This window comes from Corvus hawaiiensis, chromosome 2, assembly GCF_020740725.1.
Source record: "Corvus hawaiiensis isolate bCorHaw1 chromosome 2, bCorHaw1.pri.cur, whole genome shotgun sequence".
Taxonomy (NCBI): Eukaryota; Metazoa; Chordata; class Aves; order Passeriformes; family Corvidae; genus Corvus; species Corvus hawaiiensis.
The window spans coordinates 101,280,291-101,300,862 of record NC_063214.1 but is presented as its reverse complement, the minus strand read 5'-3'; positions in this window follow the sequence as shown (position 1 = coordinate 101,300,862).

Here is a 20,572-nt window from a genome sequence, read left to right as displayed (position 1 = left end):
CTGCATTTTTCAGATATGTCTTGAATGGGCTTGTTTTCATTTATTTTTTGGAGGAGGTGCAATTGCTGCCTTGGAGCTTTATTTTATAGAGTGCATTCTCTTGGAGATATGCTGTTAGCATACTGGATGCAAATGATTATTAATACTCTGTTCTCTGCTTCTGACATTTACTAAGGTAGAAGCATCAAATAGAACTAAATAACATCATGCTCCTTCCAGCTAGCTTAATCCTGCCATCCTATTGGAGATAATGAAAATAAGGTCTGAGCAGGTTAATGTTGCAGTTGTTAATAACCTTTAAATCTAATAGAACACAAGGTGGAGTCGGTTTGCATCCCAAATCAGACAAGAAAGTACAAAGAGAGAAGGTGGTGAACAAGAATAATCAAACTGAAGTTGCTCTCCCCTCACAGCTCCACCCTCGTCTTTCATTAATCCAGGCATAATGAAAGATCTGAGCAATGTCACTGTATTGTGAAAAGATGGGATTATTCTATTCTTAGAAGAAGTAAGACAGAGACAGAAACAGAGACAGAGACAGACAGGGACAGAGACGGAGACAGCTGATTTGACAGTCAATGTCCCTTATCCTTGTTGCCACTCAATCCCTGTTGGGGGAGCCCCTACCTGAAATGTTACAGCGAAAACAGAAAAACATAGCACCCTCCGTGAAACTCTTTGAAATGGTTCTCTTGTCATCCAGACAATCCTCTAAAGCCATGCTGTTCACATTCCTGCTGTCATTTCACTTCATCTCATGATAATGTGCCAGTAGCGTAGGCTTTCTACTCCACAACAGTCTTTTAGAGACAGTTTTATTAGAAGATGTTGTATAAGAGAGCTCAAGTATTCCTTTTATTTTTTTTCTTGCTAAGGCATTGCTATAAGGACTAGAAATTTTTTTCATTTACATCGTATATGTGTGGCATTTTTGCTATCAGTTTATAGAAATTGAATGGTTGCAATCTGGAAATACATGTTTTTACTGTTCTATGAAGGCCATTAAAAGGTTTGTCTCAGTGAAAAATAAACAGCATGATGGAAATGTGATGCATATTCAAGAATAATACAAAAGGAAAATCAGAAGAGAAAATTTTGCTTTCTTCAGGGAAATTGCAAAACCTATTAGCAATACATTGGGGCTTTTTAAAGACATATGATCAACTCACCAGAAGTATTGAGTGAAACTTAGATGGCAGGGGGGAAACAAAGAAGTATCTTCAGGATCTGTTTAAAAATTTGAAAAATGTTCTTTTTTCATTCATTAAGCACAAGTCAGGTTCATGGAAGCCTTAAATCAAAGGAAAAAAAATACCTTCTATTCCTAAGGATCCAAATTGTGCATGTGTTATTAAAAAGGAAAAAATATTTGGGAAACAACTTTGCTTGGAGCAGGATGCATATGGACTTGTGACTATAGTATAACCTACCAAAACCCATGAGTAGTGGAGAATGGAATGGCTGGTAAATAGGCAAAACAAATTTCCTGAAATATTCCCTTGACTATCAGAGACTCAAATGTAATCACATTTGAATAGGATGAGATCAACAGAGAAGTGCTGGTTCAGAGAGAGGCATAAAGATCCCTATAATTACAGCTCTTATCTACCATTTTGATAAGCTAGGATAGTTTGAAAATAGCATCCAGGTAAGGTGAGGTGTACCTGCTGTGCTCAACAGAGGAAGGTCTGGAATATCTACAACCAAAGGACCTGCTGGCATTAAAGTAGTCACAAAAGAAGTAACATCTTCAATCTCCTGTTTTTGTGGTATGTTATGTGTGCAATGAACTGGCATAAGCACTTACTCCCTGCTACTTTACTCCCTGCTACTTTACTTCCTGCTTTTTCTGCTTCACACACTAAAGCTGGTGGTGTGCGGCAAGAGACTCTCTGACATAGCAAAGCTAGGTTCAGGAAGACTGAGAACACACAGCCATCTGGACCACAGGCCCTGCTAATATTTATCCCTGCTCTTTTAAAATTATGACTACTGAAATTTTAGTTGGTTAAATCAGATTAATATTAGGGCCATTCAGCTTTTTTTTTCTTTTCGCTTTTCTTAAATTAGGGGTTATATGCCAAGCTTTAAATGACAGCCCACTAATGAAAAAATATACCTTTTTATGAAAATGATGGAAAATAGCACCATATCAAGAAAGCAAAGAAAAAACACAGGCTCAAACTCAAAGCTCTCATCGGTAAAACCAGTTTAAAATTATTTCTATATTAAACAAAATAATTGAATCCCAACAGACTGAATTATTGAAGGAATCAACAATTTAAAAGTATGAAAGAAGTTCTGATTGCCATGCACTGACGGTAAGACGAAGGTATCAAGTCAACATCAGTTTTCAAAGAAGGTTGTTCAACTAGCAATAAACTGCTGTGGGCCAACAGTTACTGTTTCTGCAGGGCTTTATTGCCAGAGGTGTAGAAATTCTGATGAAATCAAGGTACAGTTTTTGAACACCATGGATGAAGCCATACGGAAAAAAAAATCTCAATTATTTTACAAAGTCCAGTTAAATTTTACATGAATAAGGTAACTGTTATTCTTTGCCTAAACTAAGGATACTTGGCAAGCAACATACCCCTGCACCCGGTGCATTCTTACAAGGTATCCTGCAGCATTTATGGTAAGATCATTAAAGAAAATATGATGGTAGTGATTGGATTTTTTAAAGAAAACTTCCAAGTATCCATTTTGAATCTTCCTTTCTCTGCTCTGACTTTTGACTGGAGCAATATTAGGTCATAAAAGATTTTATTGACACATGCTTTGTGGCTACTCAAGCAGGAAAAACATCTGTGTACTGGGGCTGAGATAAAGACTTTTAACCATAATTAATTTTACTTCTAGATCTTTTCTAACTTGCTTAATTCATACAGTTTTTGGTTGGGTTTTTTTCATTTTTCCTTCTTTTTCACTTGTTCACAGAATAGTCAGTGCAAAGAGAAAACATCAAACAGGTCAAATTGAATAAATAGTTTTGGCCTTGTGTTGGTGCTGTTAGCATACTCTCTCAAACCACTTAATCTTATACTGTTTGATGTGAACATCTTTCTCATCCAGGTTCTACCTTTTGCAAAAAGTTTCCAACATTTACATTGCTGACTTTTTTTTCCCCAATTTTGATTAAAAACCCCCATGTTATGTAGCTTTTCTTTTCACCTTTATTGTCAGCTAAGCTATATTTTGCATTATTTACCAATAGAAAAAAGTTTAAAGTCAAAACTCAAACTGTTTGCTATAAAATTGCATTGTGTCCTATTAGAATTTATGTTGACTGGATGCCAAATTGTGCTCTGTTTATACAGTCTCCACTGGAGTTCTGTGGTCTGTGGTAAGCTACATAATATTTGGGGATAGCAGAGTTTTGAACAGCTTTTGGCAAACACTCTGAAACATAAATAAGAATCATCAAGGAAGAAAAGAGTACTAGGGCACCACATAAAGGTTGCATTAGTAGAGTCATGATAAATTGAAAGTTTACTGCTTGGTCTTTTATTCATGTGCAATCACTGGGGAGCATCGGGCTGCTGAAGTAAACATCATGGATGGAAGAAACACACAGAGCACATTGCTCTGCTACAAGCAGGAGATGATTTGGGAATTTATCAGGATATTCTTAGTGATTTTTCTTCTCTAGTGCCAGGCAACAATTTCTGCCCAAATACGGTTGCAGATTCTTATTATCTTGCTTATATTTCTTCTGAGTTGCGATGGTAAAACAGGGAAATCCAGAACAATACTATGTCTTTACTAGTATGAAATTTTAGTATTAAGAATAGTTGTCATATGATATGATGCATCACACCAGAAATACTGATTGATAAGGAAATCTTGTGCCAAAATTTATTTTAAGCTATTAGTTCATGGAAATATTAAAAGGCAGAAGCTCTTTTGTAAAAATGTATGATGGTGATTATGTTTTAAATGTCCATACTTTGCCATATTCTTCTTATAAGAAGAGGTAAATATTTGCTTCAGTAAGCAAAGACACTTTTTTTTTTTAAATTCGTGTCAGAAAACTGTTTATAATAAGTCTATAAAGAAGAGTTTTGAGCAGCAAAAATGTGATGAAGTTACTGTATTTTTTTTCAGTTTTCTGTTAGATAAAATACACATGTGGATCATATTACCAATGATAAAAATAAGAAAGAATGAAAATTTAAAAAAAAAAAAATAAACACTCAGCTCTCACCAGTAAAACTTCCACTGGTTATGGGTTTGGGTCTTTTTGTTTTACTTTGTTGGATTCTTACTGTTCCTACTTACTTGTAGGGTGGAGGGAGATGAGGCTCCTGACAACCTGTTTTGATGCCTCTTGATACTGAAGTGATGAAGAGCTGTTGGATTCCCACTGGTTACCCCTGTGGATTAATGAAGGGTGAGACGGAAATTGCAGAGCTGCCATGCAGAATGACCTTACCTGATGAGACTGTTCTGCCTTCACTGCAGTAGGTGAGAAGGGCAGGCTGTATGCAGCAGGCTGGTTTTTCTGTACCTTAATGAGAAAAATTGACCTGTTTATCCACCAGCTGTCTTCTTTGTTTTTGATTTAAGTCACTTTTGGAAAACATTTTCTGATCTTAAATGTCGTATTAAAGCTGAATCCTGCAAAGAATGGCTTATTGTCAGCAAAATCTGGTGGATTGCTACAAACTATGGGAAAACACCTGCCAATAAATGGATTTATAACGCAATGATATTCACAGACCTCTTCAAGACACATAGTATTACTGACTTAATTTATATGGTATCAGTGAACAAGAGATCTTTTTTTCCCACCTACTAAACTGCTTTTATTGTCTTATTATAAGCATTTTGTATAGCCTAGCGTTGCTTTTTATTTTTCTATTGTATATTTCAAAGATACTTGGGTGAAAAAATAAAAGATGAAAGCCTCCAAATTACAAGTGGGGGGGGGGGAGGGTTTAATGTAGGAGATAAACATTTTGATAACATGACTATGCTTGGCTTTCATCTCATACTAAAAGATAAGTATTTTCTAGTACATGTAATAGAAAGACAACCTTTGTCTATCAGATTGTACATGAAAAAGAGCATTTTTTAAGGTTACTGTATCAAACATTGAAGAGGTAGGAAATGCAAAAGTAAAGGTATAATGAACAAGTCATTTAGAATCAAGGTAAACTGAACGATTACCCATTTCAGTGCTCTTTTTCTGATTTTCACAGTTCTTGAATCTAGTACCTTTTTGCAGTTCAAATTTCTCCCCAGACACTCATCTCAGCATCTGATTCCTCATTCAGCCATTAGACTCCTGCTGCTCCTTGATTTTCCTTACTTGTTTCCAAATCACAGAAACATAGCAGTCCTTCTCTTCACCAGTTCTGTATCAAGCTCAGACTTTCACTCTCCCCATCATCCAGGTTGTCAATAAACAGATCAAAAATCACTACCAACAGTATTCATCCCTGAGGGATATCAGTGTTAACCATCCACCACTGGGACTTTGCACTGCTCATCACAACATTTTGCCCCTGATGATCCAGCTGGCTTTCAGTTCACCTTTTAGCTAACTTATCCAGTTCATATGTTGACAGTTTGTCTGCTAAAATACTAAGGGAGACCACATAGAAGGCTTTACTAAACCCCAGGTAAACAGCACACACAGCTCTCTGTTGGCCCTCAGTGCGTCATCTAGCAGCAAAAAGTAGTAAGTTTTGTCAGGCACTATTTCCTTTACATAAAACTATGCTGGCTGATTCCAGTCACCTCCGTGCCTTCTCTAAGGCTGGCAACCACTTCCAGCATTAATTGCTCCATCATCTTCCCATGTATTTAAGTGAGGCTGAGCAGTCTGTCTCCCTAGATGCCCCCTTCTGCCCTTCTTTGAAGATCAGTGGGAGCTTTTCCTTTCTCTCATTTTCAGGAATCTCCCCCAGTCACCATGATCTTTCAGATCATAAATAGTGGCTTCACAGTGACATTGGCCACATCCCTCAGCGCCCTCGGATGCACTGATTTGATCCCATAGACTTGAGTAGGCCCAAAAATCTGCACTGTTCCCTCACTCCATCTTACTCCATCATTGCTCTGCATAGTGCTTGTTCCCACGCACTGCCACCAGACCTGTGATCAAGCTTTCACCTTACCAATGAAAAGTAAGGCAAAGCAGGCAGTGAGAATCTCTGTCTCAGCCTTTTTTTGGCTGCCCATTTTTCAAAAGAATCCTTCCTTTTTTCCCAACACATCTCTTACTGGTTTTGACTGCATCTGAGCTTTGGCTTCCTTAACTCCTGTGTTTTTGTAGAGATCATTTAACATTGCAAGGTAACTTTCAGCAGCATATCATACTTTTTCTGGCACCCTACACTGTCAGACAAAAGTCATTTTATTAAAGCCTTAATCTGCAGATGGCTGATACAGCCCTCAACATCCACAGACAAACTATCTTTTACAGTATACACTATACGGAGTTATTTGCTGTAGGCCATTTCCACAGCAACCTTAACCTCTCTCCTACTCCAAACACAAAACTTTCAGCTTGTAAAAATTATCTGAGATCTTAAAGTTTTTTTCTAATGCAATGTTTTAAGCAGCTATATTTCAGTCCATAGGTTGCTTACTAATTGTGTGCTGAGGGTATTGGTTTTAGCAGTATCTTATAATTCACTGATCTTCATGTAGCAGCACATAATTCCCATCTACTATGATGTTTCAGACATCTAGTGCTTGGCAGAAATCAGTCTTGACAGCTCCCTCAGACTCTGGGACTTTGTGTAGCATCAGCATTCACAGGGCAGTTAAGTTCAGTTAGCAGGCAGTGATATATGTCAGTATTGCCATACTTGCACCACATGATTAGTAAGGACAGTCCAAGTCTCTCAGACTAATTCACTTACCACTTTGTCATATCTACAGTATGCTTTTGCCATATACATAGCTGTTGCTTAAAACTGTTGTGAATCAGTAAGCACTCCCTTCCTCAAGCATTTCTGGAGTGGGGTCCACAAGACAACAGTGAGTTTCCAATAAAAACCTGAAAACAGCACTGCAATATTTATTTGTTTAGTCTCTAGGTTTAGCAAAACTCCATTAGACAAGAGCAAGGTGGGTAGTCAAAGACAGTTTTTCATGGAAACACTACAAAGTGTTTGCATATGACATAATAAAGTTTGAACAGATAATGATTGATGGGATCAATATCTGTATCTAATCTATGTGGTATTAAATATAATGATCCCATACAGATTCTATTATTTTATATATAGATATATAATTATATATTATCTATAATATATGTTTCATATATATTATATAGTTTTGGTGTAGGTGTCCAGAAGTTGGTGGCAGGGTGGCGTCTGGGAGTAAGAGGCCAGGAGCTACCCTGAGCAGGACACAGCAGATTCCAGCTGGCTCCAACAGACCTCAGATGGTGGTGCCTCTGTAAAAATATACCTAAGAAATAGCAGAACACCACACAGTAGAAAAAAGTGAGGGAAAAATATGTGAAACAGCCCTGCAAATACCAGGAGAAAGAAAAAAGGGATTTAGTGTTCCAGTAGCTAGGGTAGAGAAAGGGCTGCACTGGAGCAGATACCCATGCTGCAGTCCATGAAGAATTCCATGCTGGCACAGGTGAATGTGCCCTGAAGAAGCTGCAATCCATGGGAAAGGCTGTAGACATTAGAATCAAGTTCCTGAGGTTCAGCAGTCAGCACTATCTACATAGTCCTAACTGCATCTTATCAAACCCTGAGGCTGCTGGCTTCTCAGGAAGAATGCCTCGACATTTGGGTGGTGAGAGCAATACACATGGCTGTGCTGGTGAGCCTCAGTAAACACAGTAGGCCTCTATAGATGATATATACATGTCATATACAACTTGATCTATGTAGCTTATAGGCATGACGCACTCTTACCCAAACCCTTCTTTTTTGTCACCTTTTCTCTTCTTTTGACAAAAGGCCACAACCATTCTTTCCAAACTCTGTCATGCTCTGACTCATTCAGAGGCATATGCCAATGGATCTGGTCCATTAGAGAACAGGCCTTTGTCATCCTGAAAATCAGTGACATTGCCTCCAGACACCTAGGGCAACCTTAGAGTATCTATGAAGAATTTAACATAATTTTTAGAGAAAGGTAAATTCTGCATGCCAAAGGAGGGGCAGAAATTTGCAGTAGCTTGGAGATATGTCCCAGTGCTGGCCCTAACTTCTTGGCTAGGAAGGTGCTTCTGACTATGCCAAGACGTAGAGTTATGACTGCAAATCTCTTCTAGGACAGAAACTCCTGCTGCACTGTTAATTCTGAGGGAGACCTCTAGGGATACATTACTTTCTTGGCAGCACTAAAGAGGCAATCTGGACATGTTCAGTGAGAGATAGAAAGATAGATAAGACTGGAAAATGGAATAGTTACTGCCTTACATTTTCAATAACATCTGGCTTGAACCAAAAGCTCACAAGACTCAAGTTCATTGAGCTGCAGTCTGACCAAATGGAACCATTGCTGGCACTTAAGAAAGAGCTCAGCGTCACCAATCACATCACAGCATCTTTCTCTTGCATAAACATGTTAGCAGGAAGTGTGGAGTTAAGCTTGAACATATTGTGAGGTTTTGACACAATTGTCCTGCTCTATCCCTTTGGCTGCTGTGCATTTTCATCTTCTTCTGTCATTTTTTCTGTCATGTGGGTGGTGGAATACCCAGCATTGTCTAATTGATGTCATAGGAAATCTAAGAACTTGTGTTCTAAAGAAGGCTTACAAACAATCCTGAGATTTCAGATTAGAAACTGTTGGCAATACATGGAGACAGGCACAGTGGTAGATTGTTATCTGGAGGAGTCCTGCTCATTGACTCCTTGCCAGACATGAGAGACTGCAGCCTGTCTTCTCATTCTCCTCTTCTGTCCTCCTCTTTGCATCCACTCCAGGCTAAATAGAGCTTAAGAAGTGGGCATGTGGCTGTGATCTTAGTTACATTATTTTTAAGAGCTTCATACACAACCTTTCCCAACTTATTCCCATTTTACATAGATGAAATCCCTGATTTCTTCTGTTCTTCTGAAGAACTGCACACATTTTTCTGTTTGTACTATAGCTTGTTAACAAGTAGGAATTTTTGTCTTTAACATATGCTATAATAAATTGCTGTTTTTTTCCTCATCTTATGGATGTGTAACCTAGAAACATGTGGCTCTTTTTTGCAGAAATTAATGTAGCAATAATGACATCCACTTTTCTTACTATCAGTCAGTCATTAGGTAGAGGTCCTTATTGAAATCAATAGGAATTCTACATAAAAGAAGATGTTTTACCATCCCTTTATTATCAAAGTAGGGAAGACATTTTTTCCTTTGTTTTCTCATTAATATAAATTACAATTTCATACGACTTTTTTTCAAGACTGGCATTAGTGTTATAGAATTCCATATGAAAATCCTTTTGCAATCTAAAATAATTTATTTAAGTTTAATCTTTCATCTCACATTTGTAAGGTATTGAAAAGTGGTCAAACGGAGGGCAGTAATTTATTTACTTACCATAGCTTAGAAGAGAGAGTGTCAAAGTATCAACTACTACAATAAAAAGTACCAGATTCCACAGCTAATTTAATACTGTCCTGTGGCTTCATTAAGAAGAAGGTATGCATACAAAAATATTGTGCTTTTCCAGCTGACTTTATATGCCAAATTTGTAGTGCTGCTAATGATGTAAATAAAAGGTAAAGAAATCCCTGCAGGATCCTAGTTTGTTTGCTCATATGAGAGGTCTTATTAAAAGAATGACTGTTGTGTACAGGTATTCCACACCGTTTTGAAAACTAACATTAAAATAAGGAGTGTAGTTGGGAACACACAAAATTTTCTAGCTTTATCCTACAACCAGAATTATGTTGCTATGAAATGAAAGTAAAACATTCAATTATTAAATCAAAAAATAACATTCCTGGCTTTCCATAGCAGATTTTCATTTAATAATTAAAAATTTGTTTCAAGCAAACAATGCAAACATTTATTTTAAATATTTGAGTGGCAATATTGCTGTGGCATTATTTTGCATGCCATTTCATTTTATTATCTTCATTATGTGCTTCATGCTAGTTACATGTCATCTAAAAGCTTAATAAAACACATTTTTAGATCTTAAAATTAAGAGGAATATAGTAACAGCTTAATGTTTTTGATAGATATTTATCAGCATAAGAGGGAATTCTTACTTTCCCAGATTGCTTTGTTCGAGAAACTGTGTAAGGATTAGAAAGTGATTATAATACAGTAGTCACTGATCATATTAACACATTAAATTCATTTTCAGGAAGTCAGGAAGGAAAAGAGAGTTACTATTTTGCTTTTAGAAAAATACTATACATACATAACCATACATAACCTCCATACAAAACAGAATGATTCAGAAAATTGTAAAATGTCAAGGAAGTTGCGTGGGGTGGGGCAACCCATGCAAATAATTATCCCGAAAAAGCACTATAACTTCAACAGACACCCGTCCTTCCTAAAAGTTATTGTCCTTCCTAAATTAATTGCCTCTAGCAGCACACTGTAGGAGTCTGGACACTCCTGGAAAAGCAGGACTGATGAATCTCGAATTAAAAATACAGATCTTCTCTTAAAAAAGTACTAAATGCATCTGTGCTGGGAGAGAGGGAATAAAATTGAGAGGATCAATGAAGCTTTAATTTGTCTTTACTATTAGCCTATGGTGAATATGTTGCCATGGCCCATCATGGGGTCATTCAGCCCTAACTCACCAGTACTGAATGGGTTTGCTTCATCCTCTGAAAGAAACTTTAATCCAGAGGACAATGTTCTATGCAGACCAGTTGCATCGTCATTGTTGGGAAAGGAGACTTTAGACCAAGAAGTAAAAATCACTCTTTCCCTTATACTATTGCCTTGGGAGGCTGACAGCTCTTGCGCTGGCAGATTTTCCGGCCTGATGCTGCGCCTAGCCCATAGAATGTCCCAACCTTCATACCCATAAATTATGTAGTGTTGACCAGATTAATTGCAAGATATACAAAGACAGATGTGGTTTATCTATTTATTCTACTTCTGGTCATGACCCCTTGATTTTTCTTTTGATTTCTTAGAAGGCATTGGTTTACTTCAAGAGTTTCAGCTTTTCAAATGAAACTGCAGTGGTGGTTTGGAGTAGCATAGGCTAAGCCCCAAGGGAACCTCTCAGGAAAAAACTTCATTCACTGCAACACTTATAATTAGTATTTTATGTAAAAATGGGAGTGTATATTTTTCTGTTACATCCTTCTTTTTCTAATATGTCTTTAATTAAGCATATCACAATGGAAAGGATTGCTTGGTCATATAGCTGTGAATTAATTGCATATTGTTACTCTGGCATTAAAATGAAATTGCAAAGTTCTTTCTGTGTTTGTCAAATAAAAAAAAAAAAAAAAAGCTTTTCCAGTTAGACGTTGTCTAGTCCACGCAATTTGTAACTGAGTTTTAAGCCTGCCCTTCATGCAGGGTGTTTGCTCTCATCACTGCTGCATGGGTGAGGTAACGTGCTTGAAATTCTGACTTCTGGCTAGGATCTTGAGGAAGCTTAGAAAATTATCTGCAAAAAAACCCCAGTGTCTCCAGTTTAGTCCAAATTTAGAATTTTTCAGAAATTTTAAGTAGCCAGGAAGATAGATCATACTGGCATTCTCATGCAAATTGCTTGTAATAGCAACAAAGCTAAATACTGAGTATTGTGGGAATGCTCTGCAGACTCTTACTTTCCATTGCTGCATGTAAAAAACGAGCTATCTGACCCATTGAAGAATGTTAAATGTACATTAGACTCTGCAAGCTATTTCTTACTTCTCTGCAGAGCTGCAAAATACTGTATGTGTGTTTAGTTATGTTTGCTTGCATGTGTACTGTGTGTATCAATTAATATGTGACAATCTTTTAGCTGAAATGCATATGATGAGAGAAAGTAGGTGAATGGAGGAAAAAATTCAGTTTTCTGCTAATGACTTGTGAGTGCATTAACTTTCCAAAGGGGCACAGAGACTTGTATCTGTACTACAGAATTTTTTTTTTGAATTTTGGATTTTTGAGACATGTTCTTCTTTATATAAAGATTCTTTCTTTTTCTTTGCTACTAAACTATTGATGAGCAGGCTGTTTTCTAAATAAATTCATAATTAATAGAAGACAGAGCTGGAGGAAATAATTACAAAAACATGACTAGAAGCTGACTTTTTTCTCAGTCTTCAACTACAATAATTCCTTTATTGTAAACCAGAGGCTTTGAAAAGGATTTTCCTAAGTGAATTATGGAGAAGAAAAGAGTAAGGTCTTTAAAAGTGAGAAGGAATATGGAGAGTTTCTGGTAACATTTGTTTTTTGGATGAATCAGTCTAGTTATGATTGGGTTTAGAGCTAAGAAAGGCTGAAGGATGGTTTTCAAGAAACACATAATAAACCACTAAACCAGATATAGTATTTGAGAAGCAAGGAATTGCAATACAAACTACAATACTTTAAAATCTTCTGATAGTATCCATAAAACTGTAAAATCCTCTAACAGTCAAGAATTTAAGCCTCAGGCAGTGTATGAACAGTAAACATTTAACAAAAACAACTCCCATCTCATTTTTCCTCCTCTTACTTCATGCAGTTTAATTTGTTTTATTGTTTCATATTTCAGTTGATCGCACACTACCTTTTCCCTCCTCACAATACTAGTCAAGAAAGTGTATGGTAATTAGATAGCATGCCTCTGGCACAAGTTGTTCACTGCAGTGGAGTCAGAAGGAATTTCTTCCAGTGCACAGTTCAGAGTTTCATTCTGGGATAATTTAATTTCAAACTCCTTTGTATTTTGTGTGGTGAAAAAACAAACTAAAAACTCATCAAAGGAATAAACATGAGGGAGGGGAAAAGAAGGAATTGAAGGTGTTTTTTCCTTAAAGCAATGAAAACTAGGCATGCCTGAAGGCACAGATGACCAAATGAGGCCATGCCACTGCTTCTGGATTTAGAGTGAACCCTCCAATTTTATTTTCACTGCATATAGATTTTTTTTAATGCCCACTTACATTCTTTCCAATTCCAGCACTTCTCCCAGCTGAATACATCTTTTCCCAAGCAAACTCCCATAACTAATCTTCAGAGATTTTTCCCACTAGAGTAAGCATCCTGGTTTTCCTCTGCATATCTTTTAAACTAGGCAGCAGACATCTCAGGAACCTCTGTGATACAATGCTATCTGTTCAGGACAGAAGTCTTAACAAAACTTATCTTAAAGACAGATTCTCCTGGAAGATTTCTAAATATGTCCATATAGAAAAAGGCAGCAGGAATAACATAGATGGGAGGATAAATACCATCACTGTGGCTGTTCAAGACAGTCCCCTTTCAAAAAGAAAATGAAGTTCCATTCTACCTCCCTCAGGCTCTAAAAGTTAGTACAGCAAAATCTTCACTCACAAACTGTAGCTGGCCTCCAAGCAGGTTCAGAAGGTATTTTTAGTGCTTGAGTTTCTGATTTCTCAGGGTCTTTTTTGGAGCACGTGTTCAAGAAAGCCTGTGAAAAACTGATAACCTTCATCTTTTCAGACATGCCTATGGTACATAAATAAACAGTTGCTTTAGTGTGCAAATTTACCTAAACTAAGCCGACCACAGGACAAAATGTGCTTGGGGGATATATTTTGCATTAATTCATTTTTAGAAATGTCAACAAAGTCTTGAATTCCTCAGAATTTCCAGGTGAATCTGGCAATACAGTTATTTTATAATTTTGCAGGTATCTACATAGTTCAAGAGAGATGAGGCAGGCAGCAGACACCCCTCTTAATAGCATTACTCTGCCAGGACTTCCCTGAGGGAGCCAGCAAAATCTTCTAACTGGCCCAGCACCTGACTTTCAGTAATGATTACACAGTGGCAAAAGAGATATCCTTAGCATGCAGATAGCGCCAAATCTGCTCCTGGTTTGGCTGCATCCCTGGAAAAGGGATGCATCCCAGGAACCATAAAGAGGATGATAGCAATATTTTTAGTCATCCTGAGTGGTAGATATTGTATGTAAGCCAGACTGCATGTTGCTGGGCAGGACTGTGACAGAGGTGGGAGAACTGAGTTGGCACATGGCAGACTCTGGCTAGGAATGAGTGTATTGACCTACAAGTGTTGTAAGTTACCCACAGCATGTGCAAGACATATCTGGATTAGCTTACTTATGTATACTCATAAATTAACTAAAATTTGGCTTGGATGTGAGACAGCTCTATGTGGGTTTCATCAATCTACTCCTAGATATTTGTCTTGCTCGAAGACCATGCAACTGTTTAGAAGTGACCTTTGGAAGTCAGTTAGTCAAGGCACAATTAAATTCAAAGTTAAATCAGATTGCTTAATCAATCAAGTTTTGAATATCTCTGAAGACAGATTCCACAACCTTCTGGGGCAATCTGTTGCAGTGTTTAACAAGTTTTGGATGACTTTTTCTCCAGTCAGAATTTCTAGTTTTGTAACTTGTTTCACCAACTGCTTTTTTAATTTCTACCTGAAAATAGTTCAGCACTACTTTTTCTATAGTCACTCAGTAGATACTGGGAAAAAGCAATTAGATCCCCCTTTAGCATTTTTTTCCTCAAGGCTAACTTCTCCACCAGCTTTCTCCAACTTATCATTATTTCTCTTGCAGCAGGGAGCCCATAAGTGGTACAATATTCAAGATGAAGACTCACAACTGGTAAGTACAAAAGAAAAATAATTTCCTCCAACCTGCTGGCTGTAATCCTATAATACAGTCCAATATTCAATTAGCCTTAATCTCTGCAAGATGTACTTGTGATTCAGTCAGCAGAGCCTTGTTCTGTGGAGCTCCTTAGCTAGCCAGTGCCCTGCCAGCATGGACACATGAAGCTATGCTATAAGTAAACCTATGTCCAGCTGTTTATGAACAGTCATTTTTCTTTGCCACCAATTTGCTTTGGACCTGACTGACCACATTGGTTTGTCCCATGATCACTGGAGCGTTGAAAGTATCTCTTGCTATCATTATCCCTGCTCTGCTCAGACTGTGTCCTGTTTCAGCAGTGCAGCACTCTCCCTAGGCAGTACTGGGTCACCTGTGACTCCCAACTCACCTTCCCTGGAGAGGAGCCCTGCTTTAACTGCACCCAAAAATGGGAGGGACATGACTTCCACTCAAACAAGTCAAAATCTGCTTGTCTGAAATCTGAGATCTTCAGTCTGCAGCTGGTCTTACTGCAGTTCTTAAAATGTAAATTTTGCCTATTCATAGTCACTTCAGTCAAAGCTGTCATCAGCTAATCAGTTTTTCTTTATTGGTGTGTGCATAGCAGATAATCCAATGCACTTTCCATTTCTGTCCTTTCAGCACAAATATTTAACAATTGTACCTGGCATACTCCAGAATTTTCTGGGTCAGCATGGGTTGGAAGTTCAAAGTTTCCTATGGAAAAAGTCATGTGATTATCAGGCTTTCCTTAGCATTTCAGTTTGTGGACAGGGCGTGCAGGGGATAGGAAGCATGGGGCAATTGTTTGAGAAGGCAGAAGAGTCATAAGATGTGCAGCAGAAGGAATGTCCATATCCAGGAAAAGAAGGTTAAACTTTTCTCCATTTTGTGTTTGTACTGCACACTGCCTACAGTTAAATGCTGAAAGAGAAGATACCAAGGATTTCAGAGATACATACAAGTTTTGCACTACACTACCCTTCAAAATGTAATGTGATTGTAATATTCTGACATTACTCCTGCCTAGGAAAGTCTGCGCTGGGTAGCCCAGGTCTCAACACAATGCTAGCAGTGGAGTAAGGTTTGCAGAGAAAGTGAGGAATCTTATCTCTCAGAGCCACCACATCAGAAAAAAAGGAGTGTTGCTGAGGCAGGTGAGCAGCTCTCTGCTTATTAGTCTATAGGTATAGGGAAAACTCCAGTTCTGTTAATTATTATGCTCACAGTTTTTTGATTATGTGGAGCATGATTCCTTCACAGTATGGAGGGGATTATTCTGCTGCACAGAAATCATAGGCGCATGCTCTATAAAAGAAACAGAGTTTAATCTTCTGCCTTATCAACATGACAGCACGATATAAACCCCATTGTGCATCCTTCTCAGCATACTTTTAAGGGTCTAAGGCACGTTATGAAAAGGCCATTCATGACTGCTGCAGGACTTCTGAAGCACATACTCAAACAGGTGCCTCCTGGGTGCTCTGATTATGGCTCAGATGTGTCTCAAAATATCATGGAAAGCCAGGGAACTTTTCTTTGGGAATATACTTAAAACTGTTGAAAATAGGAAGTGTAGACATAGTTAGCAATGTTAAATGCTCTCCCAAGACAGCCCAGGAGAATACTGGGGAATTTAAGGTTGAGTTCAGGCTACCTGAGTCTGAGTCAAGTGCCTTCACAGTGACGTGGTCATTTCTCTGATGTTTAACTGAAACCTCTGTCAGAGGATTGCTTCCTGCTTCCTATACATTGTATTGAGTTCATGTGATTGGGGCTTTTTTAACATTCTATTATCCAAGATAAGTCCTAAATTTGGTATTGAAGTTAAAGCTGATAAGAACTAACCAGAAATACTTAAGAAGACATGTACTAATGAATGGTAGGAGGCAAACAGCAAAGCTAAGGCAAACAGACAGTTTGTAGTATCAAAGATCATTTCGTAGCTCTGTATCAAGTAAAGTTCTGTAATTGGCAGGGGCCTCTGCAGCCCTAATTTTTTGTTCTTTCAGAGTTTCTAGCTTAAACTATCAGATAAAACATCAAAAAAATCAGATAAAAAATCAGGAAAAATAAAAATCAAAAAACACACACACAAAAACCACCACCAACCAAAAAAACCTGCACAATAAAAAGACCCTCACCAACAGAAAAAAAAAAGGCAGGAAAAACCATCAGATTAAAAAATTATATAGGGTTCTAAATCTAAATTTCTTTTGTCTCTTTCTAAAACTTGAGCGACTCAAACTATCTGCTGTAAGACTAAAAGGTAGTGCAGAGAAACTGAACAAACCAATAATGCCAATGATAGCTCATTGGTATATTCTATTATCTAATGCTTTTATAATAAGATGAATAAGTTTTCAATTCTTGCTTTATTTATTTCTATTCTTTAGATTATAATTTCCTTATGTTTTTGAATCTTCATTGCTGCATTTTAATAATTTTATTTCCTTTGTGTGTGGCAATACTTGTGAACAGAACTACAAGTCATTTGACAGGAAAATAAGATACATGTTCCTGATTAAAATGTTGAAGAATAAAAATTGCAATAAAGCAAAATTTAAGTACTCATTTCAAATTTTAATGAAATGTATTGGATAGCTTTTAATTTTCTTGCTTCATTTAAGCAAACTATGATAAGTCCCTGAATGTCGATGCTCTTTACATTAATACCACAAGGTGGAAAAACAAAACACAAAAAGCCCCAACAGTATCATTCTCCTGCTCTGAAAGTTTGGAAAAGCATGCAGAGCTGAAATGTAGGCTGTTTTTGCATGAAAGCTCAGGCAAGGCACTGGCATGGAGGAAAGGTGGGAATTCAGGTTACCTAAAAACTGTCTGCTGAACCAGAAACTTCAGCTACCTTTATAGTCAACAGGGGATATGTTGACAATTTTAGAATATGACTCATACAACCTATTTTAAATGCCTATTTGAGGATGATACAAAGCCCAGTCTATAACATCTCTTTCTGCTAGCTAAAACAGGAAAATAACATAACTATTCAAAGGTAGATGTCTGTGTTTAACCAGATGAGCAACACGCAAAACCTTAGTTTCTTCTTCTGTCAACTTTGACAGAACATGTAAACAGTAAAGACCCTACTGATTTCCTTTGCCTTTTTCTAAAGTGAGAATATTTCTCCATAGCTTGCCCTGAGAGTTTAATTAAATTGCTCTAAACAGGATGAGACAAGGCTCTGGCCTCTACTCTTGTATTGACATGATGGTTGTTGAGGAACATTCAAACCACTCGCATTTCAACAAAGAAAATCATTATATGTCCTATAAAAGTCAAGTTTCCCACAGCTATACATGAGAGTAGAATTTGTCCTTTAGCTGTACATATTGGCTACTCTAAACTAGTGAACTGAATAATGTTCCTGGATGCTGAAACTCAATCATCCATGCTCTTACACTGCTAGAATGGTCCCTGGCATGATTTTTGCAATGGACCAAAAGGCATTCTCACAGGCATGTTCTGGACTCATAGAAGTTAGTAAAGACAAGGGATAATCCTCAATATGCAGTCAGCGTACAAGTGCCATTTTTTGGGGAGTTAAAGCAATTAATCATGCAGACACAGGCCAGCGCATGCCAATGGATCTAAATGATTACAGAATAGTAAATCTTCTGGAAATATTTATTTTTCTACTACGGACAAAATTCAACAGCCTAGGTGAAGGAGTTCATATTTTTCCTTCAAGTTAACATGCTTGTCAATAATTTTCTTCTTAATGATACTAAAATTTTTAACTAGACATAAACTTCTTCTGTAATATCCTCATTCTTCTGCTTTGTTTTGCAGGAAAATGGCTGATCATAAGGGAGGAAGCGTAATGTCCAAAACACTTTAATTTAATTGTCACTGAATAAAGCAACTAGGAAAAATTTAGTTTGTTGTGACTCTTCAGTTTCAAAGCAGCCAAAAAGGGACAAGGGATAACAAAAAGGTATATCCCAGTACAATGAAGTCTCAGTAAATCCCTAAAATATGTAGCTATCTCCACATAGGATCACAAAAACTTATCATTGCAGGAGGAGTTTATTGAGATTTAGGCATGCTTAATCTGAAAGTTAAAATTTAGAATAATTTTCTATACCAATGGAATAGAATTTTAGGTGTATTTTTCCAGATTTTTTTTTTTATTTTTTCTAGCGCCCTTTTTTCCTTCTATTCAGATTGAATTAACTGTGTCATATGTTCAATGCATACTTAAAGAAAATTCATTACTATATATTGAATGAATTTTACAATGAAGCAATACGTAAAATACACCTGAAATTAATCAAATTATATTGTACTTCAGGTTACATTGTCACTTTAAATAAGTACTGCCTGTAATTAAAGGAGCAAAAAAGGTAAATAAAAAGGCAGCACAGCTGTTACTTTCGTTCCTTAGACTCAGTGGTTCAAAAAAATTCTTGCATCTGTTTCCTAGAAGGAGGATGTAGTTTTAGGTTGTCCCTACGCAAGGAAAATAATGGCGTTTGGGCTTATATTGCTCTACCATAAATAAATAAAAGTCAAAAGAAAACAAGGGTCTGGTCCCACATCCAATTACACTGTCACTTTAGCATCTTTCTGGGTCTTTCTTGTTATCAACTCTATAATTCATATAGAGTTTTTTTACTTCTTGTAGACTTCTTTATGCAGACCATTTTGAAAATGAATTAGGCTTTGTATCTAAAACCCAACAGATTTGACTCCACTACGGGAAAATTAAAAACGTTGTATTATGTAGATGTTTTTATTTTTTTCACTATTTTCATCATGTTTTGGTATTTTCAGTGTGTTCTTGGCAGTAGAAAATAAAATCTTCATATCTGAATTGATTTACAAATCTTTAAGAGACTCCTTAGTGCTTTATATCTGAGGCATTCACTCCTAGCACATCACAGATCATTCTTCTTTTTTCTCCCTTGCCTCTTTTATAGCAAAAGTTAAAAACTATCTTTTATAATAGGACTTAAAAAAAAAAGACAAAACAAACTGTTCTAAAAAGTGTATTCAATCCATTGATTATCCTTTTTGAATGAGAGCACAAACCAAATGGGAAGGAATTTATTGTTCAAAAATATTAAGCACGGTTTCCTTTGGTATTAGAATGAGTGCTACATAACATATTAGAAGCAGAGGTATAATAGATAAAATTAACCATACATTGGTCTGGTGAGATATTGCTAGAGAATGCTAAATTTTCATTTATTTATATAATTAATAAGACTTCTAATAAAGCTTAATAAAACAAAGATATACAGAAATTATATACTGGATTTTGAAAAGTTATAGCTATTTCTACAATACCGCAATATTATTAAATATTTGGTTGACTGATGATGTGTTCATAAGAGGTTAGCTTTAACCTAAGAAGTGGGAATTAAGAAATCTAAACCCAAAGATTACCCTTAGAGCTCACTAGTTTGTCAGTTTGCCCTTGATGGTAGTGCATATATACTGTGTTATTAGAAAAAGTAAGAATTTTCTAAATTAATATTTTGGATACTCATCAGGACATTCTTCAGTCCTAAAAAGCTAGGTCATTCATCTCAAACTCAGTGTTACCATGTTTTTCAGAAATCAACAGTGAGATAAATCTTTTTACTCACTTTGTATATGTCTGTGAAGTGCAGCTGGGAACTTTTATCTTAAGCAAACATATTTTCATTATAGAGGTAAATACTGTGCTTTAATTTGCTTCCCAGTCAACAGAAGACATTCCATTTGAAACGTACACCCTATTCTCTGTAGCCAAGCTAACCCCAACTAGTGACAGCTTCTTTTACCACCTGTGAGACATGGCTCTGCATGGCTGTATCTGTCAGGGGTTGATGTTTCCAGTTTACAG